This window comes from Megascapheus bottae, chromosome 6 (genome assembly GCF_031878675.1).
Source record: "Megascapheus bottae isolate mThoBot1 chromosome 6, mThoBot2.hap1, whole genome shotgun sequence".
Taxonomy (NCBI): Eukaryota; Metazoa; Chordata; class Mammalia; order Rodentia; family Geomyidae; genus Megascapheus; species Megascapheus bottae.
This window is the reverse complement of record NC_143514.1, coordinates 55,105,893-55,126,442: the sequence shown is the minus strand read 5'-3', so window position 1 is coordinate 55,126,442 and position 20,550 is coordinate 55,105,893. Positions and strand designations below refer to the sequence as shown.

General features: G+C 43.0%; 1 protein-coding gene across 8 annotated transcripts in view; it reads right to left on the bottom strand.

Moving 5' to 3' along the window:
• Positions 1–16,455, bottom strand: part of Tesk2 (testis associated actin remodelling kinase 2) — a 96,158-nt gene extending 79,703 nt beyond the window's left edge. For 4 of the 8 annotated variants that reach the window (XM_090334968.1, XM_090334961.1, XM_090334967.1 and 1 more), the window contains exons 1-2: positions 8,510–8,585; positions 1,883–1,959 (exon numbers count right to left, since the gene is read on the bottom strand). The gene's annotated coding sequence lies outside the window, so the exon portion shown is untranslated. Of the gene's footprint in view, positions 1–1,882; positions 1,960–8,509; positions 8,586–14,366; positions 14,662–16,308 lie in introns of those variants that run through there. The other 4 variants (XM_090334962.1, XM_090334965.1, XM_090334963.1 and 1 more) reach the window with 4 other exon arrangements.
• Between the last annotated feature and the right edge of the window lie 4,095 nt (positions 16,456–20,550).

Genomic DNA, 20,550 nt, shown 5'->3' with positions numbered 1-20,550 from the left:
GAAGATCGCAGCTCAAAGCCAGCCCAGGCACTAAAGTGTGTGAGACTCTTACCACCAATTAACCACCAGTAAATCGGAAGTGGCGCTGAGGCTCAAGGGGTAAGGCAGTACTTGAGCTGAAGAGCTCAGGGACAGTGCCTAAGCCCAGAGTTCAAGCCCCAGGACCAACCACAAAAAAAAAAAAAAAAAGAATTCATTTTGAGTAATAATGTAATCTTGCCATTTGCTTTCCAGAATAGGAACACTGACAAATACATTAGCAGTGTATCAAGACCAAACTCATGGCAAATCTACATGACAGGTCTGTTCAGCTGCTATTCTTTCTATGGACCAACATAACAAATACAGTCACATTTCAGGATGAATGCATAATTGGAAATAAAAGCAATACTGCTGAGTCTGTCATCCTACTGTGAAATAAGTTGCAGTTTCCATTCAAACCAAAGGCATTCTAGCATAAAAACTGGACTCATCTAATTACGGACATACACAATAGCATATACTAGTGCCAGATAGATCAAAAGCTAGTTCTTGAAGTACATTAGCTCTATGTTGAAAATGAACTATACACCTTGTGGGTCAGGACGGGAGGAATAAACTAGGAGAGTATAAGGAATGGGTAACTTAGTCCAAAAGAAATGCATTCTTTACCTGATTTATGTCATTGTAACTGGTCTGTACATCACCTTTATAGCAACAATAAAAAAATAAACTTACAAAAAAAAGTATACTGGGAACCTGGAGTATGGCCTAGTGGTAGAGTTCTTACACAAAGCCCTGAGTTCAATTCCTCAATACCACATACACAGAAAAAAAAGAGGGGAGTAGTGCTGTGGCTCAAGTAGCAGAGCACTAGCTTTAAGCAAAAACTACTCAAGGACAGTGCCCAAGCCCAGAGTTTAAGTCCCAGAAGTGGCAAAAAAAAAAAAAAATAGGTTGAAGGCTAGGAATGTGGCTTAGTGGTACAGTGCTTGCCTAACATGTATGAAGCCCTGATTCCATTCCTCAGTACCAGATAAACAGAAAAAGCCAGAAGTGGCACTGTGGTGGAAGTTGCATTATGGCTCAAGTGGTAGAATGCTACCCCCAATATTTGTTTTTTTGATGATAGCCATTCTGAATGGAGTAAAGAAGAATCTCAATGTAGTTTTTTGTTGTTTTTTTGTTGGTAGTGGAGCTTGAACTTTGCCTGGGCACCATTCCTTAGCTCTTTAGCTCAAGGCTAGTGCTCTACCATTTGACCCACAACACCACTTCCAGTTTTTCTGGTGGTTAATTGGAGATAAGAGTCTCACTGACTTCTGTGCACAGGCTGGCTTTGAACTGCAATCCTCAGATCTCAGCCTCCTGAGTAGCTAGGATTACAGGTGTGAGCCACTGGCACTGGGCTTAGTGTAGTTTTGATTTGCATTTCCCTGATGGTTAAGAATGCTGAACAGGCCAAGAGTTTGGCCTAGTGGTAGAGTGCTTGCCTAGACTGCACGAAGACCCAGGTTCAATTCCTTGAAACCACATACATAGAAAAAAGCCAGAAGTGAGGCTCAAGTGATAGAGCTCTAGCCTTGAGAAAGCCCAGATAGTCCTCAGGCCCTGACTTCAAGCCCAGGACTGGCAAAAACAAAAAATAAAATGCTGAACATTTTTTTCATGAATTTTTGCCATTTGTTATTCTTCATTTGAAAAGTGACTGTCCAACTAATAAACTCTACCAAAATGAATACCAGAGCCAGTGGCCAGTGGTTCATGCCTAAGTACTCAGGAGATGGAGATCTGAGGATCCCAGTTCAATGCCAGCCCAAGCAGGAATTTATATGAGAATCTTATCATCAATTAACTAACAAAAGCTGGAAGTGGAGGTGTGACTCAATAATAAAGGACTGACCTTGAGGGTTGGGAGTTTGGCCTAGTGGCAAAGTGCTTGCCTAGCATGAAGACCTGGGTTCGATTCCTCAGTACCACCTACACAGAAAAAAAAAGTATACATTCAATTCATTTGCCCATTTACTAATTACATGATTATATTATTTTTCTTTTGGTGTTAAAGTTCTTTATATGCCCTAGATATTAATCCTCTGACAAATAAACAGATAATAAAGAATTTATTTCCTTTTCTGGCCATCTCTTAATTCTGGTAATGGTTTCTCTTGCTGTGCTCTAGAAGCTTTTGAAGTTGATATCGTTCCATCTGTCAGCCATTTGTCAGGGCTCAGCCCCTGCTCTCTTTCCTTTTTTTTTTTCAATAGGTTTTCAGGTAGCAAGCTTTCTCAAGGACAAAATACTCACGTCTTTCTTTTTTTTGTGGGTTATGGGGCTTGAACTCTGGGCCTGGGCATTGTCCCTGAGCTCTTCAGCTCAAGGCTACCACCTTATTCTTAAGTCAAGCCCCAGTTCCCTTTTTCTAGAGGTTAACTGGAGATAAGAATCTTAGGTCCTTTTGTGCCCAGGCTGGTTTTTGAACCTTGATCCTCAGATTTCAGCCTCCAGAGTAGCTAGGATTACAGGCAAGAGCCATCTGGCCTGGCTCCAAGTCTTTCATTTTCCTACTAAACATGAAATTAAGATCTTCTTGGCTCCGGGAGTTTGGCCTAGTGGCAGAGTACTTGCCTAGCATGCACGAAGACCCAGTTTCAATTCCTCAGTACCAGATACATAGAAAAAAGCTGGAAGCGGTTTTGTGGTTCAAGTGGTAGGGGCTCTAGCCTTGAGAAAGACCAAGGACAGTGCTCAAGCCCTGAGTTCAAGCCAGGACTGGCAAAAAAAAAAAATCTTCCTGTTCAATGGCACAATGACTCACACACCTATAATCCTAGCTACTCAGAAGGCTGAGATCTGAGGATCTCATCTCAGTTCAAAGCCAGCCCAGGCACTAAATAACATGAGACACTTATCTCCGATTAATCACTAGAAAATGGGAAGTGGGGCTGTGGTTCCAGCAGTAGGGTGGTAGCCTTGAGCTAAAGAGCTCAGGGACTGCATCCAGACCCAAGGGTTAGGGCAGTAGCCTAGTGCTGAAGAACTCAGGGACAGTGCCCAGGCCGAGTTCAAGCCCCATAACAAAAAAATCTTCCTGTCCAGTCTGGTAATTGTGGCCCATGTCTGTAATCCTAGATAATTAGCAGGCTGAGATATGAGTATAACCACCAAAAGCCAGAAGAGGACCGGTGGCTCAAGTGGTAGAATATCAACCTAAGGAATAGTATCCAGACTCTAAGCTCAAGCTGCAGTACTAGAATCAAAAAAAAAAAAAAGTTTTCCTGGTAATTTTCTTTGAAGTTTCGCCTTTCAAAGCACGACAGTCCATGCCTATATTCCTAACCACCTAGGAGGCCGAGACATGAAGGCTACTGAAGACCAGCCTAAGTCACATAGCAAAAGAGGAAAATCAAGAGTGACAGGACAGAGAAAGAGAGAGAAGAAGGAATAAAGGAAGGGAGGCAAGAAAGGAGGGAGGGAGGAGGGAAAGACTAAGGATGTACTTCAGTAGTAGAACAGTGATAATGGCATTTGAATGCAGGACTTCACACTTGCTAGAAATTTGCTATACCAACAACATCATAGATCTAGACACTTTTTCTTTTTTTATTTTCTCTTTTTTTTTGGGGGGAGGGGGCAGTCCTGGGCCATAAACTCAGGGCCTGGGAACTGTCCCTGAACCTCTCTGTGTTCAAAACTAGTGTTATATCACTTAAGCCACAGCACCACTTCCAGTCTTTTCTGTTTATGTGGTACTGAGGAATAGAACCCAGAGCTTCATGCATGCTAGGCAAACACTCTAGTAAGCAAGCCACATTCCCATCCCCTTTCTTTTCTCTTTTCTTTTTTTTTAAACCACGGCTCTACTTCTAGCTCTTTTGGGTTGTTAATTGGAGATAAGAGTCTCAAAGATTTTCCTGCCAGGACTGGCTTTGAACCTCCATCCTCAAATCTCATCTCTTGAGTAGACAAGATAACAGGCATTAAAAACTGGCACCTGACTATAATAGCTTTTCCTTAGTGTGTTTTTCTTGGATTCTTCCACGTGGTTCTCAGTACTTGATACATGTGTAATTATTCTCTGACCTATCAATCTCTTCGGATAATACCATATACAAACCTCATTAATTGTTGCTTATCTGTCTCTTACATTGGACTATGAGTTTCATAAGGGCCTACCCATGCACTTGATCACATTCAAATGAATTACAACATACAAACTTAAATGCTATGGTAAGAATTAAAATGTACAGTGCAGGGGGAAAAAAAGATCTGGACATCAAAATTTAAACTGCTGAAAATGGAGCTGTGGCTCAAAGTGGTAGAGTGCTAGCGTTGAGTAACAGAGCTCAGGTACAACACTCTGGTCCTGAGTTTAAGCCCTAATCCTGATCCAAAAAAAAAAAAAAAGCCAGTCATTGGTGGTGGTTCACAACTGTAATCCTAGTTACTCAGGATGCTGAACTCTGAGGATCATGGTTCAAAGTCAACCCAGACAGGAAAGTCTCTGAGGCTCTTATCTCTAATTAAGTACCCCAGAAAAACAAAAGTGGCATTGTGGCTCAAAGTGGTAGAGAGCTAGCTAGCCTTGGGCAAAAAAATCTCTGTGAAAGAGCCTAGGCCCTGAGTCCAAGTTCCAGGACATGCACATACACATAATAAAAAGGTCTGGTTCAAGCCCCACCACTGACAAAAAAAATAAAGTTTCTATGTGAAATGATATTCATGCTTTCCCTCATTCTGTTGACAAATATTTATTTAGCACCTCTTAGGGGCCAGGCACTCTGCCAAGCTGTAAGAGTTGCTTTTGACAAAATAGACATACAGAGTAAGAACTCTGAAAACTATGCAATCTAAAACTGTTAACATTGGTTATTATTATTTTTTGGTGGGTCATAGGGCTTAAACTCTGGGCCTGGGCGCTGTCCCTGAGCTCTTCAGCTCAAGGCTACCTCCCTACCCCTTGACCCACAGCCCCACTTCCCATTTTCTAATGATTAATTGGAGATAAGAGTCTCTGCCCAAGCTGGCTTTGAACCATGATCCTCAGATCTCAGACTCCTGAGTGGCTAGGATTACAGGCGTGAGCCACCGCACCCAGCAAAACTGGTTAACTCATGGTTCTTGAGGAAATTTTGAGAAATGTCTATCTTTTCCCATCAAATCTTGTATTCCTTAGGTTTTTTTTTTTTTTTGGAGGGGGGACTAGGGCTTGAACTCAGGGTCTGCCACTGTCCCTAAGCTTCTTTCATTCAAGTCTAGCAATTATTAGCCCACCAAATTTATAATCCTACTGCCTCAGGTACCCAAGTACTAAAATTACAGAGTGTGCATGTGCACATACGCATGTCACTTGGCTTTCTTGGTTACAGCTGGTCCTCTACCATTTGAGTTATCCCCCTAGCATGGCATTTTGCTGGTTAATTTGAGGTAGAATCTCAAAGACTTCTGTTTATGAGGGCTTGAAACCTTGATATTCCAGGTCTTGGCCAGCTAAGTAGCTAGGATTACAGGCATGTACCATTGACACCCAGATCTTGACTACTTTTTCATCCATTTTCGTATAATGCTAGGTTCTGGTCTAGATACCTTTACCCATTTCACCTTGAGTCATTTATATATAAATATATATAAATGATTTTATAATTTTGTAAATATGATTGCTTTTGTCTCATATAGATATATAATACATGTATACACACATATATACAGATGTCTGCATGAGTATATATACACACACATGTGCGTGTGTGTGTGTGTGTGTGTGTGTGTGTGTACTCATTCGAGATGTGTGGCTAGATTTCTTTTTTTTTTGCCAGTCCTGGGGCTTGAACTCAGTGCCTGGGCACTGACCTTGGACATTTTTTGTTCAAGGCTAGCTCCCTGCCACTTAGCCACAGCAGTATTTCCAGCTTTTTCTGCGTACATGATATCCAGGACTGGAACCCAGGGCTTTGAGCATGGTAGGCGAGCACTCTATCACCAGGCTACAGCCCTGGCCCTAGATTGTTTTTGTGTGTGTGCCAGTCCTGGGCTGGACTCAGGGCCTTGGACTTTCTCAAGGCAGCTCTACCAGTTGAGCCTCAGCACCATTTCTGGCTTTTTTTTTTTTTGCCAGTCCTGGGCTTGAGCTCAGGGCCTGAGCACTGTCCTTGGACTTTTCTCAAGGCTAGAGCTCTACCACTTGAGCCTCAGCACCACTTCCGGCCTTTTTTCTATGTATGTGGTACCGAGGAATCGAACCCGGGTCTTCATGCATGCTAGGCAAGCACTTTAACCACTAGGCCAAACTCCTGGCCCCTGTCCTTGGACTTTCTTAAGGCTAGAGCTCTACACCACTTGAGCCCCAGCACCACTTCCGGCTTTTTTCTATGTATGTGGTACCAAGGAATTGAACCTGGGTCTTCGTGCATGCTAGGCAAGCACTCTACCACTTGGCCAAACTCCCGGCCACCATTTCTGGCTTTTTCTATGTATTTTATACCCAGGAATTGAACCTGGGTCTTCATGCGTGCTAAGCAAGCACCCTACCACTAGGCCAAACTCCTGGCCCCTGTGAAAGTCATTTTAATAAAGATCCTATGCAGGGCCAGGAGTTTGGCCTAGTGGTAGAGTGCTTGCCTAGCAGGCACAAAGGCTCGGGTTCAATTCCTTTACCACATACATACAAAAAAGCCAGAAGTGGTGCTGAGGCTCAAGTGGTAGAGCTCTGGCCTTGAGAAAATCCAAGGACAGTGCTCAGGCCCTGAATTCAAACCCAGTAATGGAAAAAAAAAATCCTATGCAAATTGTACAAAGAAAACATTAACTAAAAGAGCAATGACATCCAGTTTTCCATACTGCAAAAAGAAAATTCTATCATTCTATTTGATGCAGGGGAAGAGATGATAGCCTCTGTACAACTTGTCCAGAAGATAAATTAATAAATAACATCATATTTCATCTATGTAATGATTTACAGTTTACAGTTCACAAAGCACTTTGACCTCTACAATAGTTGTTTTCTTGTTTCTTGTTTTTAGTGGATAGGTTAAAAACTAAGGATTGAAATGTAGATTGCCTTTTGAACTATAGCTCAAAATCCAAAAGTTAAAGGGAAAAAAATCAGAAATTTGTCTCCAGAAAAATGTAGAACTTCTGGCTGGAAATGTAACATAGTGGTAGTGCTTGCCTAGCATGTGTGAAGCCCTGGGTTAGATTCCTCAGTGCCACATAAACAAAAAAAAAAGGCAGAAATGGTGCTGTGGCTCAAATGGTAGTAGGCTCAGGGACAGAGCCTACCCTGGCCCTAAGACTAGAAAAAAAAATCTAACTTCTACATGAGAATAAAATCAAATAAGTCAGAAGGAAAATACCAAAATGAGTCTGGTGGTGGTATGGCGTAGTGTAAAAGTGCTTAGCATGAGGCATTGGGTATAAAGGAAAAAAAACTTTTTATTTATTTCGCCAGTCCTGAGGCTTGGACTCAGGGAATAAGCATTGTTCCTAGATACTTTTTGCTCAAGGCTAGCCTCTACCACTTGAGCCACAGCACTACTTCTGTCTTTTTCTGTGTATATGGCACTGAGGAATTAAACCCAGGGCTTCATGCATGCTAGGCAAGCAGTCTACCCCTAGGCCACACTCCCAGCACCTTGTGATAGGTTTTTTAAAATTATTTTGGGAGTGCCAGGAGTGTGGCCTAGAGGCAAAATGTTAGCCTAGCAAACACAAGACCCAGGTTTGATTCCTCGGTGCCACTTAGAAAAAAACAAAGGTGGCACTGTGGCTCAAGTGACAGAGCACTAGCCTTGAGCAAAAAAAGCTCAGGGATAGTACCCAAGCCCCATTACCAACAACAACAACAAAAAAGAGCCAATCACTCATGGCTTGTACCTTAATCCTAGTTACTAAGGAAGCTAAAATCTGATGATCACTGGAAAGCTTGGGAGACCATCTCCAGTTAACTACCAAAAAAGCTAGAATTGGAAATGTGGCTCAAGTGGTAGAGAACTAGCCTTTAACAAAGCTAGAAGAGAAAAAAAAAAAAAAGAGTAGAATCCCAGTCTCACCAGATGTAGGTGACTAATATCTACAATCCTGCTTAGGAGGCTGAGATCTGTGGATTTTGGTTCAAAGCTAGCCACTGAAGGAAAGGTCATGAGGCTCTTACCTCTAACCACCAAAAAGCAGGAAGTAGGTACAACACTAGCCTTGAGCAAAAAAAGCTCAGAGACAGCAGCCAGGCCCTGATCTGAGTTCAAGTCCCCGAACTAACACACATACAAAAAAAAAAAGGGGGGGGGCAGAGTTTGGCCTAGTGGTAGAGTGCTTGCCTAGCATGCACGAAGACACATGTTCGATTCCTCAATACCACATACATAGAAAAAAGTCAGAAGTGGTGCTGAGGCTCAAGTGGTAGAGCTCTAGCCTTGAGAAGGCCCAAGGACAGTGCTCAAACTAAAGCTTAGAGAGAATAAGTAATTGTCTATAATTATAGTTAATAACAGTCTATTACAATTCAGACTTCTAATATATTCCCAACTTATCACACTACCTTTCTGAAATGTTCAGGAATGAAAGGCTTAAATTTTATCACAAGTAGGCTTTTCGATGAGATAATCACTCCTCGCTACTCAGCAAAGTAGCACTGGTGAAGTCACAATGAAGTCATTTCTCATTGATGACTTAGTATAATACAATTGTTTGTCCAGAACACTTGCTATCACAACACAATACAATGTAATAATTGGGCTTTATCTACAAGAGATAATATTCCCATAAATGTTCTTCTTACAAGTTTTCAAATTCCGACACAACCTTCATTTTACACAACAAAATTAAGTATATAATACTAAGACTGTATCTATAAAACACTTTCATAAAGGTTTAAAAAAATAAAAGCAGGCTGGGAGTTTGGCCTAGTGGTAGAGTGCTTGCCTAGTATGCATGAAAACCCAGGTTCGATTCCTCAGTACCACATACATACAAAAAAGCCGGAAGTGGTGCTGAGGCTCAGGTGGTCGAGCTCTAGCCTTAAGAAAGTCCAAGGATAGTGCTCAGACCCTGAACTCAAGCCTAGGACTACCGAAATAAATAAATAAATAAATAATAAGCAAAAATAAAAGCAAGTCCGTTTTCTACTTACATAGAAACTAGGGAAGCTAGGTACCAATGGCTCACCTCTGTAATCCCAGATACTCAGGGCTGAGATCTGAGGATTAAGGTTAGAAGTCAGGCCTAGCAAAGAGTCCAACAGACTATTAACTGACTAACTAGCAAAAATAACTGAACTAATCAGGTGCTAGTGGCTCATACCTATAATCCTAGCTACTCAAGAGGCTGAGAACTGAGGATCATGGTTTGAAGCCAAACCAGGCAGAAAAGTCACCATGAGACTCTTTCTCCAATTAGCTACTCAAAAACTGGAAGTAGCACTGTGGCTCTGCGGTAGAGCATTAGCCTTAAGTGCAAAGAGGCTCAGAGACACAGCACCTAAGCCTTGAATTCAAGCCCCCACAACTGACAAAAAAAAAAAAAGTCTTATTGAAAATCCTGGGGTGGGGGGGAGGGAAACGGGTACCAAGACATGTGAAAGGGTATCAATGTATGTGAATTAATGCACCTTCTATCTGGCAAATATCATGTAACCCTTTTACTAATTACAATAAAAAAAATAAAATTTAAAAAAAAAAAAGAAAATCCTGGGGTAGGAAATCCTTATCTTCATAATTCACATATTTCTTTTGCATATATATAAAAACATACAAATTGTATTTGTGTTTGAGGATTTGTGTTCCCAAAAACCTATCTGTTTTTTGTGGGGTTTTTTTTTCAGTCCTGGGGCTTGAACTCAGGGCCTAAGCACCATCCTTGGGTTTTCCTCAAGGCCAGCGCTCCACCACTTGAGCCACAGCATCATTTCCAGCTTTTTTCAGTGTATGCAGTACCAAGGAATCAAACCCAGAGCGTTGTGCATGCTACGCAAGCACTCTATCACTAGGCCAAATACCCGGTCCCCCCAAATACCTATCTGTTTAAAAGAAAAATATATCATAGCTTTGATATACTTCACAACTAAAATTTTACTATTAATTCACACACAAACATTTGTACTGTCTAGTGCTATTACTACTCACAAGAGCCCAGGAACCTCCAATGCATCTCTAAGTTTCTCCTTGGTAAGTAGCCCTCTTGGTAAGTGACATCCATGCAGATGACATATTCCACATAGCCCCTGCAACCTCTGACTACTTAAATAACTTTCACTTCTATTGCCCTTCAACAACAATGAGATGGTTATATCTTTTTTTTTCTTCCCTTGAAACACTGTGTGTGTGTGTGTGTGTGTGCCAGTCCTGGGCTTGAGCTCAGGGCCTGAGCATTGTCCTTGGACTTTTTCAAGGCTAGCGCTCTACCACCTGAGCCTCAGCACCACTTCTGGCTTTTTTCTATGTATGTGGTACCGAGGGTCTTCATGCATGCTAGGCAAGCACTCTGCCACTAGGCCAAACTCCTGGCCCCAGCTACTCAGATAATTTTTACAAAACCTGGTCTTCCCAACTACATTTCTGATTATATCCTTATCCTCCAAATATACTAGCCTCTACTCACATTTTAAAAAAAATTTTTTTTAGCAGTACTGGGGTTGAAATCAGGATCTCCTGATGTGTTTTTGCTTGCTAGGCAGGTATTATACTACTTGAGCCATGTTCTCAGCCAAAATTTTACTAACACTCTAGACTGGCAAAATCAATCTTATCTCCCACACCCTCACCAAGCAATGTAAAGTTGGTCCCTATTTTATCCTTCTGTTTTGCAAAATCTATTTCTGGATCAACCTAATTATCTTCTGTGCACTCTTCCTTTTGGATCGAAGAAAATGTAAAATTCATGATATGGGGGCCATTACAAATATATTATTAGTGTTGGGCACTGGTGACTCACACCGGTAATCCTAGATACTCAAGAGGCTGAGATCTAAGGATCGCAGTTCAAAGCCAGCCCAGGCATGTCTACGAGACTCTTATCTCCAATTAAACACCAGAAAACCAGAAGTGGCACTGTGGCTCAAGTGGTAGAGCACTAGCCTTGAGCTGAAGGGCTCAGGGACAGCACCCAAGCCCAGAGTTCAAGCCCCATGACCGACAGGGGAAAAAAAAACAAGTAAGGCCCTTGTTACTTACGCTGGGCTAAGCGTGGCTTAGTGGTAAGAGTGCTTGCCTAGCATGAGTGAAGCCCTGGGTTTGAATCTTTAGTACCAGGTACACAGAAAAAGCTGAAAGTGGTGCTGTGGCTCAAGTAATAGAGCTCTAGCCTTGAGAGAGCCCAAGGACAACCCCAGGACCATAAAAAAAAAAAAAAAAGGCAAGACAGATACTGATGGCTCATGCCTGTAAGCATATCTATCCTGGAAGCTGAGATCTAAGGATTGTAGTTTGAAGCTAGTTCAGGCAGGAAAGTCTATGAGAGACTGGGACTTTGGCCTAGTGACAGAGTGCTTGCTTAGCACACACAAAGACCCGATTCGATTCCTTGGTACCACATATATAGAAAAAGCTGGAAGTGGTGCTGTGACTCAAGTGGTAGAGCTCTTGCCTTGAGAAAGCCCAAGGACAGTGCTCAGGCCCTGAGTTCAAGGCCCTAGACTGGGAAAAATAAACAAATAAATGTCTGTGAGTTTTATCTCCAATAAACTATTCAGAAAAAGCTGAAAGTGTGCAGTGGCTCAAGTGATACAGTGCTAACTTTGAGCAAAAATGAAGTTCAGGGACAGCACCTGAGCCAAGTTCAAGCCCCAGGACCAGCACACAACATGGCACACACAGTGGCACACACAACACACACACCCACACCAACACACACATATCCAGAAGCAAATAAATAAAGCCTTCTCACTTTTTTTTCTCTTCTATCATATCCTTGGTGACTTTATTGTTTTGATGTCAGGAAATATCAAGGTAAACTCTCCCCAAACTTACAAGCTAGTTTACTCATATGGAAAAGGGAAATACACATGTACCATAGTAGACAGAACCCAGGCTTCAGAACTAGGCAGACCTTGTTCAAATCTTACATTTTTCTCAATTGTCAAAGAGTACTGACAATTCTCAAAGTGATTATAATCTCTAAAGCATCTTTCTGGTACCTAACGTTTACTATAGTCTCAACTGGCAGTTTTCTTTCACAATTATTGTTTTGAAAGAGTATTTTACTCTCAGCCTCCCATTTATTCCTCAATCTGTGATCTGACAACTGACATACCACTGTTACCATCACACTATCAAAACTACCTTCATATATAGATTCCCTTCTTGAATACTAGTTATATGTCATTTGAAATATGATATAAAAATCAATGTTAATAAATTCTTTTAAAAAAGAATTCCTTCTAGGAAACAAGTGACTTACTAATTAATTAGCTTCTAATTCTCATTCTACTTGCCTTTGGAGAGTTATTCTCCTTGAATCTTTATACTCTTTCTACCTTTGGCTTCTATATAATGCCACACTGTTTTCAGTTCTTTTGCTTGTTTTCTTATGCCAGTACCAGAGCTTAACATCAGGGACTGGAGTTCTTGCCTGGCTTGCTTGCTCATGCCTAATACTCTACCACTTGAGTTACATCTCCAGTCTAGCATTTTTACTGATTAATTGGAGATGATGTTTCATAGACTTTTCTCCCGAGACTGGCTTTGAACAGAGATGTTCTAGGTCTCAGTTTCTGGAGTAGCAAGAGTTCATACCTGTAGCATGAACCACCAGCACTCAGTCTGGGCACTGTCCCTCAGCTTTGTCACAGCACCAGGAAGAGTCACAGCTCCTCTTCTGGCTTTTCTGGTGGCAAATTGGAGATGGCTCAAAGATTTTCCTGTGGGGACTGGTTGTGAACGGCAAGCCTCAGATCTCAGACTCCTGAGTAGCTAAGATTACAAGCATGAACCACTGGAGTCCAGCTCATTCTAGTTTTTGTCTCACTCCTTTAACTTCTTTTATTCAGTGTCTATGATCTTCCAAGCAATTATGCTTCTTCAGGTCCACAGCCCTTTTTCTTCTCTTCAGTATTACATCCAGTACTAAGTGGTCAAATTGTCTCCCGATATATCTTTTTTTTTTTTTTTTGGTGCCTCATAGGGCTTGAACTCTGGGCCTGGGCACTGTCCCTGAGCTCTTCTGCTCAAGGCTATTGTCTTACCCCCTGGGCCTGGATGTTGTCTCTGAGCTCTTCAGCTCAAGGCTACCCACCCTACCCTTGGGCCAAACCCCACTTCCCGTTTACTAAAGGTTAATTTAAGAGTCTCAGATCCTTTTGTGCCCAGGCTGGCTTTGAACCTTGATCCTCATATCTCAGCCTCCTGAGTAGCTAGGATTACAGGTGTGAACCACTGCACCAGCATATACCTTCTCTTTATTCTCAAGTTTTATGCATTCAGTTGTATTTTTTTTCTGATTTTCAGACCTGCATTTCCAGTCATATCTGAAAAAAATTTCAAAATGAACCTGCCCAAATCAAATTCATTACATCTCTCAAATTGCTTTACATTCTCTACTTTCATTAACATCATCATCTGTAGCATAAGCCAGAAATCCCTCAAAAAAAGGTAATTCACTTATTTCAAAACCTCATGGGAAAGGGGGGAGGAACGGTCTTGGAATTTCTCGCTATCCCCAATTCAATAAGCATACTAGTTTCTCCTAGTCCTTTGGCCTTCAGTCTTCATTTTCAATACTATATCTAGATTTTCACTAGAGATAATCCAATCATATCAGACTGCTTACAAAACTTCAAGGCCCCCCGTGCCTACAGATAAAGTCCAAATTCCTTGGCAATTTTTAAATTAGACAGACCTGGGTTTCATTTCTGGCTACATTTAAACAGTGGTTTAGTCTAGTCTTTTACGTGAAGGGAAAAGGTCGAAGAGGAAAAGGGGAAGAGAAGTCAGTCTCTTCCGAGGGAAGGGGTGGGTGTCCGGAGTGACAAGCACGCTGGATGGAAATAAGTGAAGAAGTCTAGATCTCCGAGGCAGGACCGGGTACAGAGCCCAAAGAGGTACTCAGTGGGAGGTGGGAAGTGGGAGGTGGGCTAGCTGGAAGTCTGTGAAGCAGGCGTCTTCTGAGGACCCGGAGGATTGCAGAATCTCGGAAATGAGGAAGGTCCCCGAGAGAATTTAGGTAACTTCTAAAGGGTTCCCCGCCTCTGAGAGAAGTACCCTGAGGAAAGGGAGAAGGCAAAGGGGGAGAGGGGGAAGGAGGTAGTAGGAGGTAGTGTTCCAGCCGCAGCGGGTAGGAACTGAGGGAAGTCACCCGGTCCTGTCCAGTGCTAAGCGACCCAAGTGCCAGGGTTCCGGGACCGAGGAGCTGGAGCACCTGCGCGCGGGACGGGATGCCCCGCTTCGTCCCCCACGCGCTGTTACCTGAGGCGGGAACCAGCGGCCGGAGAGGTGTCTGCGCGGGCCAAAAGGAAAGGTGGTGGCCCAGAGGCAGCATAGTAGCCCTGGCAGCTTGGTGGCCGCAGCGGCTTGTTAGCCTGCGGAGGCGGTGAGGGTCTCTCGCGCAGAAACCGGCGATTCCGCGGGGCTAGCGGCGGCAGAGGACGAGGAGGCTATTGCCATGGCCGTGTGAGGCGGCCTGTTTCCCCCCGCCGCCAATTTGGCGGGGTCTGAGAGGAGGCTCAGACCTGCGAGACCTAGAAGGCAGCTGGAAAGTCTGCCGGACTGCGAGTCCGAGCCACTGAACCGCCTGGGGCTGGGGGAGGGGCCTCGGTGACCACGCCCCCTCCGCGGCCCTCCCTAGGAGCGGCCAATCAATCGTCACTTATTGATAAATGAGCAAATGGAATTGTCCAATTAGCGCCAGGAAGGCCACGTGGTACGAGGGCGGGCGCTACGGGCGTGCAGAGAAGCCAATCAACGGCCCTAGGCGCCAACTCTTGGAGGACGAAGGAAACCAATAGGAAGGAAGTAGAGACTAAAACAGAAGAAGCTGTGTGTTGGAAAAGCGGAACCCAATAGCAAAGAATACACCTGGGGGAAACCCAAGTCCAAAGAGTTGAAGAGCCGCACAGTTAATTCATGATGGGCTAATCAAAATGTCAAAGACAGAAGTGATTGGGAGTTGTACTACACTGGGGCGGCTTAGGATAGTAAATGTATGGCTGAGATAGGAAAAGCCCTAAAATGTGTCTAGAAGGATCTTAGTACAGTGGGAGTGAAAACTAATCTATATTAGTGACTTGAGATAGTAAGGGTAAGTAGAATCAAACAACTCGCTAAGGAAAACAATGAGGACAATTCGTTGAAGAGATTAAATTCTGCTCACTCCTGTAATACTAGCTACTCAGAAGGCTGAATTCTAGGGAAAACCATTTGAGGCCAACCTGCACAGGAAAGTCTCTAACCTCCAGAAAAGGTCTGGGGATGTGGTTTAGTTGTAGAGTGCTTGCCTAGCATGCCTGTTAAGCTCTGTGTTCGATCCCACAGTATCATATAAACAGATAAAGCTGGAAGTGGTGCTGTGGCTCAAATGGTAGAATGCTAGCCCTGAGCAAAAGAAGCCCAGGAACGATGCCTAGATCTTGAGTTGAAGCCCCAAGACTAAAATAAAAAGGGATGGAGCAAGAGGGTGGCCTAGTGCCTAGTGATACAATGCTTGCCTAGCATACACAAAGCCTGGGATTCCATTCCTCGGTACTACATATACACAGAAAAAGCCTGAAGTGGTGCTGTGGCTCAAGTGGTAGTGTTAGCCTTGAGAAAGCCCATGGACAGTGAGTTCAAGCCCCAGGACTGGAAAAAAAAAAAAAAACTCCAGAAAGCCAGTGGTGGTGGTAGAGCACTTGTAACCTTCAGTGAAAAACTCAGAGCCCAGACCCTGAATTCAAGCCCCACAACCACAATATTAAAAAAGAAAAGAATCCTTTCTTGAATACTTGTCTGTTAAACATGTCATTTGAAATATGATGTAAAAAAATCAATGTTAATAAACTCTTTAATAAAAAATTTAAAAAATACTATCCAACGGGCACATGCTTTCCATACTCATGGATCTCTGGAGCTCAAAATCTTATCAGACTGAACAGCAGAGATTCAGAGGATCTGAGAGTACTGTGCTGCCACTCCCTGAGATAAGAAACCACCTTCAGAAATCTTGAGTTCTTTTGAAAGAGGGGATCCTTGACAGATGTGTAAAATATAACTAGAAATTGGAACCAGGTGTCAGGATCACAGGATCACCAAAAAGTTGGATGTAAGGTTGTAGCTGAAATTGTACCTTGAATGAAAAAGCTCAAGACCCAAGACAGGCACACAAAAAATAAGTTAGGAGCTGGGAATTTGACCTAGTGGTAAGTGTGCTTACCTAGCATGCACGAAGATCGAGGTTCGATTCCTCATTACCCCATACATAGAAAGAAGCTGGAAATGGTGCTGTGGCTCAAGTGGTAGAAGTTTTAGCCTTGAGAAAGCCCAAGGACAGTGCTCAGGCCTTGAGTTCAGTCCCCATGACTGGCAAAAAAAAATTTTTTTTTAACAAATTAGACTACAGGGCCGGGAGTTTGGCCTAGTGGTAGAGTGCTTGCCTAGCATGCATGAAGACCTGGGTTCGATTCCTCAGTACCACATATATAGCAAAAATCCAGAAGTGGTGCTCTGGCTCAAGTGGTAGAGCCCTAGCCTTGAGAAAATCCAGGGACAGTGCTCAGGCCCTGAGCCCAAGCCCAGGACTGGCAAAAAATAAATAAATAAATAAATAAATAAAAATTAGACTACAGCCAGGCACCAGCAGCTTGTGTCTGTAATCCTACTCAAAAAGCTGAGACCTTGGGCCGGGAGTTTGGCCTAGTGGTAGCGTGCTTGCCTAGCATGCATGAAGACCCGGGTTCAATTCCTTGGTACCACATACATAGAAAAAAAGCCGGAAATGGTGCTGAGGCTCAAGTGGTAGAGCTCTAGCCTTGAGAAATCCAAGGACAGTGCTCAGGCCCTGAGCTTAAGCCCAGGACTGGCAAAAAAAAAAAGCTGAGACCTTTAGCTGGAGAGCCAGGGACAGTGCCCAGGCCCAGAGTTCAAGCCCCGTGACCAATAACAACCACCAAAAAAAATCAGAGTAGGAATTTGGGAGATAGCCCAGTGGCAGAGCATATGTTGTGTGTAGGGCCTTTGAATTGATCCTTAGCACCTCAAATATTAATAACAGTAATGAGGAGTACAGGTAGTTTTGAAAGCAATTAAGATTAAAGGTTTATAGTAAAAACTAAGATTGGTGGGACTAGGAATGAGGCTTAGTGACAGTGTTTGCCTAGTATTCATGAAGCCCTGGATTCTATTCCTCAGTACCACATAAACAGAAAAAGCTGAAGTGGCACAGTGGTTCAAGTGGTAGAGTACTAGCCTTGAGCAAAAATCTCAGCAATAGTGTTTAAGCCCCAGGATTAGGGGGGGAAAAAAGACTGGAGACCGAAGAGGCTGTATGTGGGTTTGGTTTAAATGCTGAATTTGTCTTTTGTTTGTATGCTGAAAATTACTCGTGAATAGGAGTATAATCTAATTTAAACAGAGCTCTGTTTTAGGTAGATTAATTTTAGCTCATAGAATCCCTAAAGGGGAAAAAAAAACAATCACACCAGGCCAGACCCTCTGGCCCAAAACCTTTTCAGTATTATTGTGACAACAAATCATGTGCTGCCACCTGGTGACCATTCATATATATTGTTCCACACTGAAGTTCAATATTCCTATAGTGAAAGATCTGACACCCTGCAAGCCTATCTCCCACAGAGGTTAGTGGAAAGTAGTTGATAAACTAGTAAAGTACTGGTTGCCATGCCAGATGAACCACATGCCTAGTGAAATATGTAAACAACAAAAGTTCCTTCTACCTGCTTCAGGAGGAAAATAAATAATTTGGTACAAAGTTGCTTTGTTTGTTGTTTTAGACTGTCCATGGGGCTTCAACTCTGGGCATGGGCCCTGTCTCAGAACTCTTCAGCTCAAGGCTTTACGCTCTACCACTTGAGCCACAGCATCACTTCTGGTTTTCTCATGGTTAGTTGGAGATAAGAGTCTCATGGACTTTCATGCTCAGGCTGGCTTTGAACTTCGATCCTCATATCTTAGCTTCCTGAAGTAGCTAAGATTACAGATGTGAGCCACCGGCGCCAACTTTACCTCAGCCTTTAATTACACTTTTATTTCAGATCACTCACTGTCTCTTTGTGTGTATATTTGTGTATTTTGGTCTTGTGGCTTGAACTCAGGCCTTAAGCTTTTTTACTCAAGGCTAGCACTCTACCACTTGAACCACAGCTCCACTTCTGGCTTTTCTGATGGTTAACTGAAGACAAAGTCCCATGGATTTTCCTGCCCAGTCTGGTTTTAAACCTCAATCGTCAGATCTCAGCTAGGATTACAGGATTATAGGCATCCAGTCTTACTATCTTTTCTTGCCAGGCAGACTAAGCTAAGAGTTGGACCCTTCCCATAAACCCATGGCCCCATCTTAGTTGAGGGCAAATACATACCAAGACTTCTCTCAACAAACATCTTCTTTAGTGGGTGAATGGCATTATTGTTTACCAATATTTACCAATGAAAGAAACCTAATGAGGCCTCAGTCAGTGGCTACTGGTTCCTAGGAAATTTTGAATTGTACAATCTAGAACACAAAGCACAGGTAACTTAATGTTCTCCTCTAGAAATACTTTCCAGAGAGCGACTGAATGGCAAAAGGACCAGATTCATTAGCCACAAGGTATTTTTAAATGAAATATAATAGAAATGTGTTGGGAGTACAACTTAGTAAAATAAAATTTGCCTAGCATGTGTGAGACCCTAGGATCAATTCCAGCACTGAAAGAAAAAAGAAGTAAAAGAAACTGAGAGAAAGAAGAAAAGTATCAAAATGCATCAATCCTAGCCAGGTACAGTAGCTCACTCCTGTAACCCTAGCTACTCAGGAGGCTGAGATCTGAGGATCAGGGTTCAAAGCCACCTCGGGCACTACAAAGCCCAGAGACTCTTATCCTCAATTAATCACTAGAAAATGGGAACTGGGGATGTGGCTCAAGGGTAGGGTCGTAGCCTTGAGCTGAAGAGCTCAGGAACAGTGCCCAGGCCCAGAGTTCAAGCCCCATGACCCACAAAAAAAAAAAAATCAATCCTAGTAAGTACTGAAGCCTGGCACTAGTAGTTCATGCCTGCAAACCTAGCTACTCAAGAGGCTGGAATCTGAAGATCACCATTCAAAGTCAGCCTGGGCTGTAAGAATTTTATCTCTAATAAACCAGCAAAAATCTAGAAGTGAAGGTATGGCTCAAGTGGTAGATGACCAGCTTTGTTGGCAAAAAAAAATAAGCTAAGACACAGCACTCAGGCTTTGAGTTCAAGGTCTAGTACCAGCATAAAAATAAAATATAATTGAATAAAAACTAAATCATGAAATCTTTTGTTCTTACTGGAAGCCACAGTCAAAAAATTCTGATGGGGGGCTGGGAGTTTGGCCTAGTGGTTAAAGTGCTTGCCTAGCATGCATGAAGACCCAGGTTCGATTCCTCGGTACCACATACGTAGAAAAAAGCCAGAAGTGGTGCTGAGGCTCAAGTGGTAGAGCTCTAGCCTTGAGAAAGTCCAAGGGCAGTGCTCAGGCCCTGAGCTTAAGCCCAGGACTGGCAATAAATAAATAAATAAAAATAAAACATAAAAAAAAAAATTCTGATGGGGAGCAGGCTGTGATGGCTCACACCTGTAATCCTAGCTACTCAGGAGGCTGAGATCTGAGGATCACAATTCAAAGCCAGCCCTGACACTAAAGAACATGAAACTCTTATCTCCACCTAATATTTGGAAAATGAGAAGTGTGGCAGTAGCTCAAGGGGTAGGGTAGCCTTGAGATGAAGCGCTCAAGGACAGTGCCTGGGCCCAGGGCTAGGGTGGTAGCCTTAAGCTGCAGGGTTCAAGGACAGCACTCAGACCCAGAGTTCAAGTCCCATGAATCACAAAAAAAAAAAAAATTCTGATGGGGGCCTTGAGCATGGCCTAGTGATAGAGTGCTTGCCTAATAGGCATGAAGCCCAGGGTTCAATTCCTTGGTACCACATACACAGAAAAAGCCAGAAGTTGTGCTATGACTCAAGTGGTAGAGCCTTGAGGAAAGCTCAAGGACAGTGCTCAGGCCCAGAGTCCATGCCCCAGGACTGGCAAAAAAAAATAAATTCTGAGGGCACTCAATTAGAGTCAAAGAAACTGAAACCAGGAATGAAGCTACTATAGAAATATAGGCTGGGCTGCTGAGAAAAGGCTGGCATGAGTCTCAAGAGACAGAAACCAGAGATGCCCAGATCTAGGGCCTTCCAGAATATCTTACTGTCCTCTGTATCCCCACAGCACTACTGCCTCAGTACAGGGTTCCAGCTCATTATACTCACTAGAATGAGAACTTCTATCTCTCCCAAGTTCACTTGAGTTTGTACTCAGGAGGCATAGTTCTAAATTTCTATGGAACTCAGATTTCAGAGGTAGAGATCACAGGAAACAGTCAAATAACAGGAAGAAGGTATAACTGAGTCTACCCCATGTGGGTACAGATTCACGGAAAACACATCAG